Source organism: Alligator mississippiensis, chromosome 15 (genome assembly GCF_030867095.1).
Source record: "Alligator mississippiensis isolate rAllMis1 chromosome 15, rAllMis1, whole genome shotgun sequence".
Lineage (NCBI taxonomy): Eukaryota > Metazoa > Chordata > Crocodylia > Alligatoridae > Alligator > Alligator mississippiensis.
In genome coordinates, this window is record NC_081838.1 from 2,125,725 (window position 1) to 2,143,756 (window position 18,032).

The window sequence follows — 18,032 nt, forward strand, 5'->3', positions numbered from 1 at the left end:
ACTTCGCAGCTGGATGGTGTCACTAACCCCTGGTCTGAGGATCCATTGTGTTAAATGCAGGACAGACCCACAGTAAGAGACATTCAGTGTCCTAAGCGCATCCCCATCGACAGGCACAAGGCAGAGAATGATATCCCTGCCGCCTTGAACTGGGACATTTCCAAAACCTGGTCCCAGGCTGCACAGGGCATTTTGGGCAGAGCTGGGAGTGAGATGCAGACCCTTGACATCCCACCCCCATCTAACCACCACCCTTGCTCTCCATGGATAACTGGTCTCTGTGCAGGTTTGGCAATTCAGCACCAGCTCCAGCCTCCCTGAAATATAAAGCTAATCACTGTCTTGTTAGCAATTGGCATCCTTAATGGGACGCTGGAGACAGAAAGCAGGAGCAGGGCTCTGTACCTCTGGTCTGTGTAGTTGGACTTTTGTGTGTAGATCTCCAATTGCCTGGTGATCAGCTGCTGACTGAGCAGGTGACCAGTCTCTGTTGAAATCAGGGCGTGCATAGGCATAATATTTTTATTTCATGTCCACCTTACCTTGGACCTCTGGGTATTTCACCAAGAGGAGGAATCCGAATCTCAAGGTGGAGCTCGTTGTCTCTGTCCCAGCAAAGAATAACTGGATTGTCGTCTCCACCAGGTTTCTGGTGTTGATGTCACTCTGTGGGTTTTGCTTCTCCTGGAAAGGAGGGAACGAAAGGACTCCCTGTGCAAAACGCCCGCCTGCCATATGGTATGCACCTGGATTTGACCCCTCAACAAAGAACGGCTTTGTTGCCCAGGCTTTGGGTGACTGTCCATACGGGAGGTTTTGTTGCATCTGCTTAAGTTGGTGATTCTAGCCCAGGGATGGGCAATTATTTTGGGCGGAGGACCGCTTACTGAGTTTTGGCAAGCCATCGAGGCCCACATGACAGGCAGCCAGGGGCAGATAAATATTAATTTTCTACATTTTGTAGGGGCCCCGCATCCGGTCCATGGGCCACATTTTGCCCACCCCTGTTCTAGCCCTGAGTTCCCTGCCTGCTGCTTCATAGATCAGCCATAGGTGAGCATGCATCGAAAAAATCACAGGCCACCCTAACATGTAGTGTCAGCAGAGGCGCGCTCTCTACCTCCTCCATCCTGATGAGGAAGGAGTTGAAAGTCCCGAGGGCATCTGGGGTCCAGGCTCTGCTGGTTTATCCTCACCTTCTCCAGGATGAAATTGTGTAAGGCCTTGTAGTGGCTATAAACCCAGTTGTGTGGGCCGGGTATGTATTTCATGATCCTTGGAAACATCTCATGGAACTGGATACGAGGAGAAGGGAGATAGTTCAGTGGACTGGAAACCTCTGCTCTCATTGGAGAATTAGGGGAGACCCTGTTGCGTGTCTGCTGCCTTTGCCCACAAGATATTGGCTTCATCCCCTGATGTGCTCTACTGGCACGGTGCAGGTACGAAGGTAACAGTGCAAGGTCCTCCATCCCTTATTCACTGACTTTTTTGTGGAGGAAGATGGGGCCTCTCTGAGAAGGCAGAATACACAAGGGTTGAGAAACCAGGGGCTTTTGTGACAGTCTCTTCCTGGATAAGGGGAGCATCCAGAGCAATGGGAGAGAGGCTCTCAGCCTGTTGGAGGCCCTGAATCCACACTCAGGATAGGGGTTTGGGATGGCTGCAATGTGGACAGGATTTAGGTCCCATTTTTCCATTGGCAGAGATGGGAGAGTCTTGCATATGCCCGATTCTCCTTCTGCCCCAGAAACATCACCTACCATAGTCGAGAACTTGCTCATATCCAAGAATGTGTTGTTGATGCTGCTCAGGAAGTTCTGGTCCTTGTAGTCGAAGCGGTTCCCAAAGACAATGGAGCAGATGACGTTGGCAATCGAGTGTGTGATGGCGAGGCTGGGGTCGAAGGGAGAACCTGGTGGTGGGGAGACAACAGGGTCAATGACCACCTTCCTTCCAATTTTAGGCCTGTCAAGCTATGCAGACTCTTGATACTGGGGGGTAAAGTTTTAATTATGAGTCTCCCAAACCTTGGAGGGAGGGAGTGACCTGGAAACTTCCGCAGATGTATGTAAGCTTGGGTTTAGCTGGCTCAGATCCAGCTCGCAGTCATGGGTGTTGTGATGGGGACCTTGGCACTGACTGCAAACATTTCAGAGGGTAACATGAGGGGCGAGGTGGCACGGAGCCCTGTCCTATGCACGGCTGTGCTGTTTGGCACACCTGAGAGAGGGAGCTGGGACTGGGGTGTGTCTTCCCATGCTGTCATTAGTGCTGGGTATGCGCTCAGAAAGGGAGATGTGAGCTGCTGGAAGAAGTTCCCCAGGGTCTGAAGGTCCTCAAGGACCAGGGCCCAGCAGTGCTGGGTGCCTGGTCTGGATTTTGAGAAGAACCTGGCATGTCCAGGGTGTCCTCTTGGAGAACTCCCCTGGCAGTGACGGGAGCTGCTGGGCTCTGAGGACTTGGACAAACCTAGACTCCTCCTTGAGACCTGGAGTCTCTGAAAGTGGTCTCTGAGGCATTTCGTTATCCATGTCCATTAACCAGAACCAGACAAGAAGCATTTGAGTTCACACCCCCAGAGCAGTGTAGAAAGCACCGACCTTTGTTTTTCCCCATCTCCTCTACCAGGTACTGAGATTCTTCCTGGATCCGCTCCTCAATGCTTTTTTTCCCCATCCCCAAATTCCTCAGGGTTGAAGCGGAGAATCGCCGGAGCTGCTTCCACCGTTCCCCGTTAGCCATGGCGACACCTGGATGGAGGGAAGTGTGTGGGTAACTGTGTGCGCCGGGTCTGACCCCGGGTCGCTTTCGTCGCTCTGCACGCGGGCTGTGGCCGGCAGCCCGGGCAGACCGGGTCGGAGAGGGCAGGCGCCAAGCTAGAATTAGGCACAGACACGTAACGGTTGATTTTAAGATTATTTTACTTACACCGAGATGGCCGTGGTGTAGGCTGAGAACTTGCTTGAGTTGCGGTCACAACAGAAAACACGAACACACGTGGAGGTTGCTAGGCTCCACGCAGACAAACTCCGGATGTCCAGGACAAGCGCGCATTAAACTCGTCGTTACGTCTTATAGTAGGCTTCGTTCGAAGACGGGAAGAGGTGGGCGGTGGATCAGGCCGCCAAACCCCTCTGAGCGACACACAGGGTTTCTATTACCCTGCCGCGTACACCCAGAGTCCCCACAAGATGGATGCGGAGTCCTCTTCGGCTTGGGCGGAAACTGCTCAAGCCTCTTATACGGCTAGCAGGCCAATCGCTAGCAGCCACGTGTGAATAATTTAGAACTAGCCAATTGCGGGGCACGAATTTGCATACAATGAGCGGGAACTCTGCACCGTGCATTTCTGTGTTGCAAAGGAAATGCACCCTGCAAAGACCGCTGCAAAGTGGTGGGAACACTCCCCTGCACGCGGGTTCTCTGCGCAGCCGAACTCCACCACGCAACGAAGCTGTATACCCGCGGGGATAATTCTTAGTGCCGAAGCGCACACAAAAAAAATCAGACCTTTGGGTCATGACACAAGTCATGTGATGTCCAGTACAAGGAACCATCTTTTAAAGAACAAAGTGCATATTAAATGATGCCCTTCTGAACTGGAGATGAAGATGCTTCTTCAAATCCACTTGCTTTTCAGCTGGGAATCCCTCTCCTAGGATGCCAACTGCCGTTTCTTCAAGAAAATAGGAAAAGTTCTTCACTCACATCACCGTCTCCAAACCTGGCCTCAATTTAATCATTTAAGTGGGTGTTGAAACCAACCTAAAGTGTTATGGTAAGTCCAATGACAGTTTTCTTGCATATTTATTTATGTTACCATGAAAGGGCTGGATTGAGCCTGAGCCCCACAGATCCCATCAACCTCTGTTTGCAGGTCTGGGTCCTTTGCACTTCTGTATATCAGGTTCAAATACAGGAAAGCCTCACTGTTGGCGGGTTTGGCATTCGTGGTTTCAAATATTCCCAGATGTCAAACCCGCCTTGTAATACATTTAAAAGATTTCCTCGGGAGCTCTGCGCTTGCTGCCACTGGGCTCCTGCCACTGCCGCTGGGGTCCTGCTGCCCCAGTGCAACTGTGCCCCCCTCTCCCTCCCGCCCCCCTTCCCCCCAGCTGCCGGGGGCACTGCATTCATGAACACAGAGCCTTATTCATGGATTTCCCCATTCGCGGGGGATACGTTCTCGTTGTCGGTAGTTGCTGTCCAGGTAAATTCTGACATGAAGGCTCTCGCTTGCTTCCACCCATGCCAACCAGTGAGGCTTGGGAAACTACACAGCAGTCTAGAAGTCCCCGTCATAAACCTGTACTAAGTGGATACCATTTTCTTTTTCTAATGCCTACTATTTTTGGTGACCATTACATTTGGAGCGGTCAAAAACAAGAGCGGTCTGGAAAGCAAAATACCCTGGGGGTTATTCCTAGAGTGTATGGTAATGCTTTCAAAGGATGTGTGATGACATCAAGCAATGATAGAAGTCAGTTAGATGAGAAATAAGATCTGTCATGGAGCCTTCATATAAGTAAAAGCGATGTGACATGTAGTCAACTTTGAACTGGGACTGCCATCAGAGCCCAGCCCTTGCTCTCGTGCACCGTGACCTTGGAATAATGTGTCCACTAACTCTGCTCTCGCTCTCCCACTGAACTCTTCTGCTTGGTCCACCAGGGCTTCCCTCACGGAGTCGGAGTCGCAGAGACACATTAACTGCCACATGCCCAAATTCACAGTGAACACGGGGCCGTACTTCTCTCTCACCTGTGCTGGGAGTTGGTACAAATGAGAAGCCAGGAGGGTCAGATGCTGCCATGACCACCAAGGTGCACTCAACCCAGGCACATGAGTGATACGTGGCCATAGCCAGAGCGATGGATGTTGGCCCGTGAAATCCCGGATCAATTTACATCCCACATGGAACTGCTGGGCCAGTTGGGCTCTACGGAGATCCCAGTGCGTCAGGGGGATTTCTCCTCACTCTGTTCCAGTAGTGCTCAGACGTGAAACGGGACGTGGGAGCCCCTGGTAGTAAGCTTTCAATGTACTGAGGTAGACCTGTCCCAAGGATTTGATGAGGCACAATATTCTGGCCCCATTGACCACTGAGGAGCTGAGCTGGAGGGGTGTGGGCCCTTGGTCACCAGAGCCTTCACACGCATGTTTAACTGGATGTATAAGCCAAAAAGACGTGTCAAAGAGGGAATGCAAGGAATGAAAACCCATGTGACAGCAGCCAGACCATGTCATTTAGGTGGTGACTCAAGAAAGGACGACGCTGGCTGCTTAATAAGCCTTCTCAATATGGGTTGTTACTATGCATTTCAACACATAGTTACGTGGCATTTAATAAGGATCTGGATTGGCTGGAGAATGTTATATCGTGCAGGAGCCTGGCTGTAATTGGTCACATACCCATCCAGGCATGTGTCGAGAAAAAGAGAGTGGCTTGTGTTGTGGGGTGCAGCCTTTGGCCATCTGGTTGCTTCCATTTCTTCCCGATTCAAATGACTCTCACAAGAACTTCTGGTCAAGCCTTGGACCTCTCAAGCGTCCTGTTCTTTTCCCTAGCATGTGATCCAGATTGCCAAGCTGAGCCCTGAGGATGCTGGTGGGTGCTGCATGCCACCAAAGAGCTGCCCGTGGTGCTGGGTGACAATCAGGGAGCTTCCTGGAGCATGGCACGAAGCATAGTGCAGAGCAGGGAGTCTGCCCGTCGCCAGCCCTCCACAGAGCTCAGCAGACCCGTCTCAGGATCTAGAGCACCCTGAGGGGAGGCCCTTGCCCCCCTCTGATAATGCAGTTACTTGCAGAGCATCCTGACTCCAGAGCAGAGCTGGTGCTGGCGGTAATGAAAAGCCTTGTGGGCACCCATGCAAGTAGATGACCAGGGCATGGGGCTCCTTTGAGCCTCGAGGAACCAAAATGTCTATCACTAGGGACATACCTAACTCGTGATGAGTGGAAGCAATTTTTGTGGCTTGGTCATGGCCTGAGAAGCCATTTTGTGGTCACTTCACTGTTGCCCAGCCCCTTGGTGCTGATTGATGGAGAAGCCCAGCCCTTTGCTCTGATTGGCAGGGAGGCCTCAGGAGGAGGAGGGGCAAGAGGGTGGCTGCCATGTTGACTGCTGCCCTTCGTGCCGCCCCACCAGCCAGCACCTTCCCGTCTCAGGAGGGCTGCAATTTCCTGGTTGATTTCCTGGGACATTATCCCTACTGCCATTTTTCAGAGAGATGGCTGGTTTTCCTGAAACCACGGTTTAAGTAGGTCCCTACCCATCACCCACAACCCCAGTGCCCAGCCTGGGGGCTGCATGACGGGGCTCTTTCCACACCTCCTGCTGAAGCCAACTCCCGGGCAACCAGGAATGGTCTAGTTGGGGTTGGCAAGCTAGAAGGAGCTTAACTGTAGCCCAGTGAAGATCATTCTTCAGTAGAAGGTGGGGTGGGTGTAGTCTGGGTCCAAGTCCCAGGCATCAGGACTGTATCTATTTCCAAGTGAGTGCACAGTGAGTCCTGGGAGCTGACCCTGCAGGTATGCACACAGTCCTGAGATAGTGGGGTCTGCGCTAGTGCAGGTGCTGAGCTTTGCTAGCACTCCTGGGTGCCATTGCCAGCCCTCTCTGGGGAGCAGGTGGTTGGGGGAAATGGCTCCCCAGGTAGACCAGGATGAAGGTGAGGGCTCTGGGGTGGAGATGACTTGCCTTCCACAGTATTTCAAGCATCCCCTTGTTCCTAGCCTGCAGCAGGTAGCCAGAGGGTTCGAGAAGTGTTGGCCCTGGGGGGAGTTTGCTTGTTCGTTGCTGCCGTTTCCACTCCCAGAAGATCATCAGGCAGGCAGCACAGGCTGCCAGGAGGAGAGTCGCCGCGTCTCCAAGCTCCATTTTGCCAAGAAGTTGGCAGACCGAGAGCAGTACCAAGAGCTGTCTGATGTGATGTACTTCATGCTCACCTGCCTGCGGGGGTGTGTGTGTGTGTGTGTGTGTGTGTGTGTGTGTGTGTGTGTGTGTGTGTATGTGTGTGTGTATATATATATATATGTGTATGTGTATATACACCATACCAGACGAGCAGGAACCCCTAATTAGACAGTCATGTGGGACTTGGCAGGCATGCCCATGAGGCATTGTTGTATCTTGCTCTTGAGTTGTCAGAGTTAAGTACGTCACGTCTAAGAGGCACTCTGGGATGGCTGCACATGCGTCTGCTTCCTGTTTGTCCAATCATGCGACTCTCATTAGACTCTGCTCTCCTGATCAGGAACAAGTCGAGACTGCAGTCGGAGCCCAATCCTCAATCACCACTTCCACGGAAGATCCTGTCTCCTGAGTCTACTCTGAACTTCTCCGCGTGGCCCTCCAGGCCTTCCTTCAAGGCTGCATAGCCATGGCTACAGTGCATATGGCTGGTTCTTCAGCTGCTAATGACCGAGTCTTTTCTGTTGCCTGTTTCCTCTAGACCTTCGAGCACTTCCTAGCGAAGCGGACACCTTCCCAGCTGGATTTGCTACCTGAAGGAGGCTGCCTGGCCCTGGTACCTCGGTGACTGTTTTGTTCATTTGCAAGGCAGACACAGTAATAGTCGGTCATTGCTTCAAAGCCCTTCCAATCTGCAGATGTACAGCGGGAAATGATGGGATACTCCTTCCATCATGGAAATGGATGCATTGAGGCTCTATTTCAAGTGACCTGCCCACTGACGGTCAAAAGGGCCCACTGCTGCCATGCTCTGGCTTGGCAAGTGAAACCCCTGAGCTGGGACTCAGCCCAACACTTTGGTGAATTAGCTCCTGCTGTCCCTAGTCCTCCTCCAGACATGAGAATCCATGCCTGCTTTGTGGAAGTTGTATTTGCAGCACCTGCCAGGACTCTTAAGGAAGAGACAAATCCCGAAGGAGGTGAAAGCCCAAGCAGTTGTTCCTATAGACATAAGAACAAGGAAAATGCCATGAGTACTTCAGCCAGAAAGGGGCAGAAGCAACTCCTAAAGGTAAAGTCGTGTGTGAAGGCTTCCTTCTTGACGTGCGTCCATGTGCTGCCTTAGTACAAGAGACATCCTGCCTGTGTACACGCTCTCCGAGGCTGTGTGCTGCAGCCCTTCCTCCTGCAGGAAGGTGCAGAGCTCATAGCTGGGAGAAACGATTCCAAGTCCGCTCTTTCTAGGAGCGAGATCAATTTCCTACGAGGGTCTTGGTGATTTCAGTGTGAACTGCTGCAGGATGGAGGTTAGAACGAGGAAGATCTCTGTGAGGGCCAGGCTCTTGCCCAGACATTCCCTCTTGGCTGCGGAGATGAGCAGAGCCAAGGGTGAATGAAGGCGCTCTGGTCAGCAAAGATTTAAGAATAAGGCCTGGCTGAGCTATACTCCTGGGAATTTGTCTGGCTACCAATAGACGGGGGGGCGGATACAGTTCTCATCTGCCTCTGATTTGGCCTCTTGACCTACAACCTCGTACCTATGGACTCCCTGGACCAACCCTGCCAATTTGGGATGAATTCAGGAGGGCTCTTCCAACCCTACTTTCCTATGAACCTCTGAACTCTGAAGAAGGTGCCTGAGATGGACCCCTGGTCTGGTCCTCCTATAGGAAGAGCCAGGTGCTGAGAAGCAGAGGAGGACCTCTGGGTCTGAACGTGCTGTGACCTGGATGGTTTTCAGTGTGATGACAGAGTATTGCAGGCCCATCGGTGCTCGCTGTGTTTAGGCCCGAAGAGGTTTTTGTGGTTGTTGATGGGAAAAGCTGGGCTGTCGCTCTGTGGAGCCAGGACACTCACCCATATCTGTGGAAAATGGCAGGAAGTCATTATTCTTCTTGAAGAAGCCTTCCTCATCCAGGAAATGCACTGGGTGGAAGTGTTCTGGATCCTTGAAGTATCTGGGATCTTGGAGAACCACGCTCAAACAGTGCAAATGTCTGTGTCCTGGAGCAGACAGATGGAAATATTAAACACTCTCCAATTGGAGCTTCTACCAGCAAAGAAACCCTCCTGCAGCTGGGAACTGTGGGGAAGTAGCTCTACCTAGAGTCAAGGGTTTCCCGACGTCTCGGGCCGAGCACATAAAATCTAACACTGGTTACAGAGCTGAGAAATCTCTTGGGCAAGGTAGAGAGAGGCCCCTCAGTGTCACTTAGGATTGCAGGGGACCCAGTCATGACAAAAGAGTGGCCTGCAGGTGTTCAGTCTACTTCATATGCTTGGCTGTCTAAGTTCCCACCAGTCTGGACTCATCTCCTTTTGAATGTAGAGCAGTGTCCTCTCCAGACCCCAGTGCTTCGTTGGGGGGGGGGGGAGGGTGTAATGTATGTATGGAAGGTGGTTGGTGGACCCCGGAGGTAGCACCTTGGGGAGAAGGTAACCCTGGAAGTGGGTGTCGCAGGTCACTGTGCGGAACCCCCATGGGGCGATGTTAGCGAATCTCTGGATCTTGTGGATCACGGCATTGGTGTACGGCATCCAGGCTCAGTCGTTCGTGGCTGGGCTGTGGGTCCGCCTTATGACAATTTTCTCGTGCACTTTCTCTGCAGAGACGGGGTGAGAAGGGGTGGGATTGGTGTTTGTGCCATGGGCTCTGATCCACCAGCAATGTCAGTTGTCTAAGGTCAGGCCTAGCCTTAGCCCACCTTGGGTGGCTACTGCTACCTCCAGAAGTGCCCCTTTCCCTGTTTCTTCTAAGCCTTCCAGCTCTTGCTAGGAAAGGAGACCCCTTCCCAGCGGGATGGTCTCGCTGGCCCTGGTCTGAGGACCCATTGTGTTAAATGCAGCACAGACCCACAGTAAAAGACTCTCTCTGTCCCAAGCCCCTTCTCATCTGCAGGCTTAAGGCAAAGCCGTCTCAATCGTGGGTGATTTTTTTTTTTGTTTTTTTTCCAGTGCCCAGTCCAGGCCTGCCCAGGGCATCTCAGGCAGAGCTGGGGGTGAAATCCAGCGCCTCTGAGTCCCACCCCCATCTAACCACCACCATTGCTCTCCATGGATAACTGTTCTCTGTGCAGGTTTTGCAATGCAGCACCAGCTCCACCCTCCCTGAAATATAAAGCATAATCCTTCCTAATGATGGAACCTCCCCATTATCAGATGGCTCGAAAGCTATCTCTGTGGCATGTGATAAAGACCTAGTTTAGCTGCAGGGCACGTCACGAATGAGCCTGGCTGCAACTGGCCACGTACCCACCTAAGCCTGTGCTAAAACAAAGGATTGTGGACTTTGCCATTGTGGTGCAGCCCACCATCATCGGGTCACTTCCTTCCCTGTCTGATCCGAACGGCTTTCACAGGAGGCTCCAGGGTCAGGAACTGGGAGGCTCAAACATCTGGCTCTTTGCCCCACAGCGTGATCTGGACTGCCAGGTTTAGCCCTGAGAGAGAAGGAGGGGAGCTGGGTGCCACCAAAGAGCAACCCATGGGATTGGGCACTGAGCTGGGGGCTGCCTAGAGCTAGCCAGTAGGCAGTGCAAGGAGCAGGGAGAGTCTAGGTTGCCACCTCTCCATGGGGCTCCAGCACCCTCCCTCTGGACCTACAGCTCTCAAGGAGATGAGGTCTCTGACCCGGCCATGTCACAGAGCTGGTTCCTTGCACATCTCTGTAGCCCAGGTCACAGCTGTGGCTCTTATTACTGGCCCTGATTTAGGCAGGGCCACCCTCAAAGCTTCCACAGCACCATCTTGGTGTCATTGGCTTTCAGTCCAAAGAGCTAACATTGGGGGAAGTTTCAGGGTTAAGCAACTTGAAGAGCTCTTGAAAGTTGTGGAGTGCCATACAGGTCTAGTAAGGGCTTGGAACTAGGCCTAGTTCTAGGTCCCTTCTAGGTGGGGCAGGAAATCCCTTTTGCCCTGGTGAAGGGTGGGTGTCCCAGGCTGGGAGTTCGGACTCCCGGGCTCTGTTGCTGGCTGCAGGGGGAGAAGAGTCTAGTAGTTAAAGCAAAGGCAAATGAGTCAGGACTCCTGGGTTCCAGATCCAGCTGGGAAAGAGGCAATGGCCCAGTGGTAAGGCCTTGGGGCTCAGACTGTGTGGTGACCCGAGCATGAGAGTGCCCCCTCACTCTTGACTCCCACTTTTTCCTCCTTGAAGTTGAGACCAAATACTTGACCCAGCTGCCTAGTGAGCTGTGTGGGCTAATTCAGGAATGGGCAAGAGCCCAGGGCAGGAACTGGAAGGACTTCTGGTGAAACCAGGACCCAGGCAAGGCAACCTGACTCACAACTTGTTCAGCCCATGCTGCTTCAACCGCAGCCCATAGCCTAGGAGGGGAACTTGCCTGGTCACTGCCAGCACTTCCCCTCTCAGATCATGAGGCAGGCAGGTCAGGCTGCCAGCAGGAGAGTCCCTGCATCTCCAAGCTCCACTGTGCCTAACCACTGGGAGACTGAGAGCAGTGCCAAGAGGCGTCTGATCTGATCCACTTGGTGCTTGTATGTGCCTATCTGTGCTGCACCAGGCAGGCAGCAGGGGAGTCGGCTGGTATGGCACTGAGGCGTGGGCAGATCTGGTTCCTGGGTTCTCCGCTGTGAGTGAATGCATCATATCTGAGATCAAAGGAACCGAAGCTGGTTTTGCGTGCTTCTGCTTTCTGTTTATCCAAACACCTACCTTGTCAGGCTCTGCGCTCTGGCTTAGGGCCAAAAAATCCCTGGCCTGTAGCAAGACCTCTGCTATCTCTGTAGACCTATGTTGCCATTACTTTGAACCTGAAGCCAAATCCTGAACCTTTCCTGGGTTTGTTAGCTGGGAAGTCAAGAGGTGGCTTGAGTGCGTATATGTATGGCAGCTGGGTTGTGACCCAAAAGTGGGGCACAAGAATATATGAAAGGGTCATAAACAAACTTTCAAAATGGATTCCCTTTTAAAGGAGGAAAACATGAGAAACAGTGGGTTTCCCCTTGCAAGCTGGCAGAGTTGCAGCCTGCAAGGCACTGCTTGGTACTGGGGGCAGTGCGAGGAGGACGATTAGGCGGGGGTGCCACATGCATGAGTGCAGGCACACGTGCACGTGGCCTCCAGGCAGCGTGGGGAGAAGCCCCCACAGCTCTGCACAGGTGTTTGTGTGGTCGGGGGGGAGTGAGTGGGGAGAATGGATGATGCGTCAGGGGGATGGGGGGGCACAGGTGGCACTGCCCACCCCGCACCACCTCTCTGGGGAAGAGCTATGGCCTGAGGGGAGTGGCAGGCAGGTTATGGTTGTGGGGTAGAGGTTTGGCCCAGCACGCTGGTGGCTGGCAGTGGGAGAAAGTGAGGGCAGCATGGCCCCCTCCCTGTCCATGACTCCTCGCGCTGGTGGCATTGCGGCTGTCATGGGGTTCTGGCTGCAGTGGCAGCAATGACTCTCACACCCCTGATCTGCCTTCTCACTCCGAGTCCTGCTCTCTGGACACATAGGTGGCTCCTGCCTATGCTGACCCAGGCACGCAGCAGCCCCATGCACAAATCTGGGGGGGCACAAGGCCCACGTGCCCCACACCCCACTTCCCTACGCATCCACCCCCAGCTCTGCACGCTGGGAGGCTGAGACCTGGGGGTGGGGGCAGCAGGTCAAGAGTCAGGGGAACCAGCAAGGCTGGGGGTGGGGGGCTGTGGGTTGGGAGTGAGAGCCACTGGCAGGGCCAGAGGGCTGTTTTCTACTTAAACTATTTACAGGGTCAGGACTGGCCATCTGTTTACGAGTGGGTCCTGGTACAAAAAAAGGTTGGAATCACTGATCTGTGGGGCGTGAAGCCACCCGGGAGGGTGGCTACAGCATCTAAGGTGCTCCAGTGGTCACTGGCCTGGGGACTGACTTGACTTAACTATTGTCAGCTGCTGCTGTGAAGTTTAAGGAAAAGACCGATTCCTCAGCCTATCTTGGGTGGCCACTACTGCCTCCAGAAGTGCCCACCTATTGCTCCCCCTTCTCGGTCTCTTCTAAGCCTTCCAGGTCTTCCTAGGAGAGAAGGCACCTTCCCAGCTGGACGGTGTCACTAGCCCCTGGTCCGAGGATCCATTGTGTCAAATGCAGCACGGACCCACAGCAAGAGACATTCAACGCCCCCAGCCCATTCTTATCTACAGGCACAAAGCAGAGAATGATATTCCTTCCATCTTCAGCCAGGGAAATGTCCAGTGCCTGGTCCAGGGCTGCACAAGGCATCTTGGGCAGAGCTGGGAGTGAGATGCAGACCCTTGACATCCCACCCCATCTAACCATCACCAATGCTTTCCATGGATAACTGTTCTCTGTGCTGGGTTAGCAATGCAGCACCAGCTCCAGCCTCACTGAAATATAAAGCTAATCACTGCCTCGTTAGCAATTGACATCCTTAATGGGACTCTGGAGACAGAAAGCTGAGCAACAGTGACCATGAGATGATCACTTTCTCCATCCAGCAGAAGTCAGGGAAATTGGCAAGTAAAGTAGAAATTCTTGATTTTTAGGAAAGCTGAATTCCACAAGCTTAGGGGATTGGTTGGCAAGGCTCTGCAGGACCATGGTCCAATGAGGAAGGTGTACAAGAAGAGTGGTTGTTCCTCAAGGAAATGATCCTAAAAGCTCAAAGGAAGTCCATTCCCTTTCATAAAGAGGCAGCAAAAGGGCTGGGAGGCCCCCTTGGCTCAACAGAGAACTCATGGACCTCCTGAAGTTAAAACGAGAAGCCTACAAAAGATGGAAGTCAGGAATAACTACCAAAAATGGAGTACTTGGCAACAGCCTGCACCTGTAGAGAGTAGATCAGGACAGCAAAGGCACAAACCAAATACAGATTGGCAACTGGAATGAAGGACCACAAAAAGTCCTTCTTTAGATATGTAGGGAGTCAGAGGGTAAATAAGAGAAGCGTAATAAATGAAATGGGCGGACCTCAACCTGATGTCATTTAATACAGTGAAATGTAAAGTGCTCCATCTGGGGAGAAATAATCCACAACACACTTACAGGCTCGGCAGCACTATGCTTGCTAGCACCACAACAGACTGAGACCTGGGTGTCGTGATAGATGACAAAATGAACATGAGCCACCAGTGCAATGCCGTAGCTGACAGAGCTAATCGAACACTGGCATGCATCTGCTGAGGCATCTCAAGCAAGCCTAAGGATGTCATCCTCAAGGCTCCCTCTAAGGTGCACGTGTGTGCGGCCGCACACGAATAAAAGTCTGGCCACACACCAACTTCTTCAGGCTGTGCACCCACCAGGAATGGAGCTGGGCTGTAGCGTGGGACACTTACTAAAGGTAAGCTCCTCCCTGCGGTGAGGTGGGGGTTGGGTCCTGGTGTGGGCTTCGCCGGCTCTGGGGACCTGCTCCACTCTCCCACATCGCCTCGGGGAGTGAGGAGGCACGTGGTGTCAGGGCCCGGGAGTGGAGCCGGCAAAGCCTCACTCGGGGCAGTCAGCGGCTCCTTCCCGAGGTGAGGCAAGGCAGGGATGGAGGCTGGGGCGGGGGTGTGGCGCGGCCTCCGCTGGCTCTGGTGAAATGCTGTATGGGCTCTGTCGGCTCCGGGAAAGTGCTCCACTCCCCGGCCCTGATGCCACGTGCCTCCTCGCTCCCCGAAGTGATGCGGAGGAGTAGAGTAATTTCCCGGAGCCTGCGCCAGGCACCAGGCCCTAGCCCCCACTGCCTGCCCTGGGTGAGGAGTGAGGAGCTTACCTTTGGTAAGTGTCCAAAGCTGCACCAAAAGGGGGAGGCAGGACTGAAGTGGCGCGCTCACAGGCCACTACTCCTTAGAGGGAACATTGGTCATCCTCCCTTTCTACTTGGCTTTGGTGTGACTGCAGCTGGATTTGTGCATCCAGCTCTGGGTGCCACACTGCAGGAAGGATGTGGAGAAGCTTGAGAGAGCCCAAAAGAGAGCCACATGCATGATTAGAGGCCTAGAGACCAAGTCATACCAGGGGAGGCTGAAAGACTTGGGACTGTTCAGCCTGGAGAAGAGAGGACTCAGAGGAGACTTGGTGGCAGCCTATATGTATATCAGGGGAGTACATCAGGGCCTGGGGGAGCATCTGTTCACCAAGGCCCCCCAGGAAAGGACAAAGAATAATGGGTACAAGCTGATTGAGGAGCTCTTCTGGCTAGATCTAAAGAAATAATTCTTTACAAGTCAAGTGCCCAGGGTCTGGAACAGGCTCTGCTGAGAGGTGGTAAAGTCCTCCACCATGGCGATCTTCAGAAAGCGTCTTGACGCTCATCTTGCTGGGGTCATCTGAATGCAGCAGTCTTTCCTGCTCAAGTGCAGGGGGGCTGCACCCGATGATCTGTAAGGTTCCTTCCAGCATCTAATAACCATGAAACTATAATCCTCTTCCTGCCCCAGAAACCTCACGTACCACAGTTGAGATATTGCTCATATCCAAGAATAAGTTGTTGATGCTGCCCATCAAGTTCAGGAATTTCTGGTCCTTGTAGTCGAAGCGGTTCCCAAAGACAATGGAGCAGATGACGTTGGCAATCGAGTGCGTGACAGCGAAGGTGGGGTCAAAGGGAGAACCTGGTGGTGGGGAGACAACAAGGTCAATGGCTACTTTCCATTCAATTTTAGGAGTATGAAGCAGGGGAGACTCCTGACACCAAAGGGGTAAAGTTTTAATGATGAGAGTCCCCCAAAGCCTGGGGTGAGGGCGTGACCTGGAAACTTCTGCAGTTGTATGCAGGTTGGGTTTAATTAGCTGGCCCAGATACAGCTTGCAGACATGGGTGGTGCAATAGAGACCTTGGCACCAGCTGCAGACATTCCAGAGTGTAATATGTGAGTGCTGAGGTTGCAGGGAGCCCTGTCCTATGCACTGCTGTGTTATTGGCACACCTGAGATAAGGAGCTGAGACTGGGATGGGTCTTCCCATGCTGTGATTGATGCTGGGAGTGCAGCAGACGTGTGCCTTTAGAAAGGGAGATGTGAGCTGCTGGAAGAAGTTCCCCAGAGTATGAAGGGCCTCAAGGACCAGGGCCCAGCAGTGCTGGGTGCCTGGTCTGGATTTTGAGAAGAACCTGGCATGTCCAGGGTGTCCTCTTGGAGAACTCCCCTGGCAGTGACGGGAGCTGGCTGGGCTCTGAGGACTTGGATAAAGCTAGATTCTTCCCTGAGCCGTGGAGTCTCTGAAAGCAGTTTTTGAGGTATTTTATTATCCATGTCCATTAACCAGAAGCAGACGAGATCTATTTGAGTTCACACCACCTGCAGAATGGTTTAGAAAGCACCAACCTTTGGTTTTCCCCATCTCCTCTACCAGGTACTGAGATTCTTCCTGGATCCGCTCCTCAATGCTTTTTTTTCCCCATCCCCAAATTCCTCAGGGCCATGTCATTTAGGTGGTGACTTAAGAAAGGAATGGACTGGCTGCTTAAGAAGGCTTCCCAATACACATTATTCCCATGCACCTCAGCATATAGTTACATGGCATTTAATAAGGATCTATGTAGGCTGGAGGATATTGCATCATGCAAGAGCCTTGCTGTAATTGGTCACATATCCATCCAGGCATCTGCCAAGAAAGAGCATGGACTGTGCTATTGGGTGCAGCCTTTGGCCATCTGGTTGCTTCCTTTTCTGCCTAATTCAAACAGGTCTCACAAGAGGCTCTCTTCATGCCTTGGACCTCTCAGGCGTTTTGTTCTTTGCCCCTGAATGTGATGCCAACTGCCAAGGTGAGCCCCGAGTATGCTGGTGGGAGCTGGGTACCACCCAAGAGCTACTCATGGTTCTGGGTACGAATCGAGGAGCTTTCTGGAGCGTGGCAGGAAGCAGTGTGAGGAGAAGGGAGTCTGCACATCGCCAGCCCTCCACAGGGCTCAGCAGACCCTTCCCTGGGTCTAGAGCACCCTGAGGGGAGGCCCCTGCTCCCCTCTGATAATGCAGTTATCTGCAGACCACCCCGACTACAGAGCAGAGCTAGTGCTGGTGCTGGTGAAAAGCCTTGTGGTTTTGGCCACTTGTGCAAGAAGTCGGTGACCCAGGCACTGAGCTCCTTTTGAGACTTGAGGTACTTTGATACCTATCACTACGAGCCTACTGAACTCTTGGCAAGAGGAAGGAATTCTTGTGGCTTGGTCGTGGCCAGAGAAGCCAATTTTGCGGTAATTTTGCAGCGACCCAGACAGGTTTATTAGGAATAATGGCCACAAATTGTTAGAGAGAAGGATCAGGCTGGACATCAGGAGACATTTCTTTACAGTTAGGGCTGCCAGGCTCTGGAATGGGCTCCCAAGAGAGGTGGTACTCTCTCCTACTTTGGGGGTCTTCAAGAGGAGGCTGGACAGATATTTGACTGGGGTGATATGACCCTGGCATCTGTTCCTGTCTGGGGCAGGGGTAAGCCAAGGCTGCAACCAAACTCCACCTGGCTACACATATCAAGGACAATAAAAAGTCCTTTTTCACATATTTGGGGAGTCAGAAGAAAAGCAAGGGTAACATTGGACCCTTGCTAAACCAAATGGGACATCTGACAACTGACACCCAGGAAAAAGCCAACCTGCTTAATGCATACTTCGCGTCCGTTTTTCATCAGCCCAAAGGGACCACCCTGCTTAGCATGATGCGGGACAGCCAGGATGAGGGTGAATGTATACCCAGCATCGGTGTTGACCTTGTAAAGGATCACCTTGAGAGGCCGGACACCTTCAAGTCAGCGGGTCCTGACAGATTGCACCCCAGAGTACTTAAGGAGCTGGCAGGCGTCATAGCCCAACCACTGGCAAAGATATTTGAAAACTTGTGGCGCTCAGGTGAAGTACCCAAAGATTGGAAGAAGGCAGATGTGGTACCCATCTTCAGGAAAGGGAGGAAAGTAGATCTGGGGAACTACAGGCCAATCAGCTTGACCTCAATCCCTGGAAAGATTGTAGAAAACTATCAAAGAGACCGTTCTTGGCAAGCTGGCTGATGGCAGCATCCTGAGGGACAGCCAGCACAGGTTTGTTGTGGGTGAGTCTTGCCTGACCAATCTCATCTCCTTCTATGACCAGGTGACCTATCACCTGGAGAAGGGAGAAGAGATTGACATCATATACTGGACTTGAAAAAAGCCTTTGATCTAGTGTCTCATGATCTCCTCGTGGAAA

General features: G+C 52.7%; 1 pseudogene; it reads right to left on the minus strand.

Annotated features, from left to right (window-relative positions):
• Positions 1 to 522: 522 nt before the first annotated feature.
• On the minus strand, positions 523 to 6,886 carry LOC132245856 (cytochrome P450 2G1-like; annotated as a pseudogene).
• Between the last annotated feature and the right edge of the window lie 11,146 nt (positions 6,887 to 18,032).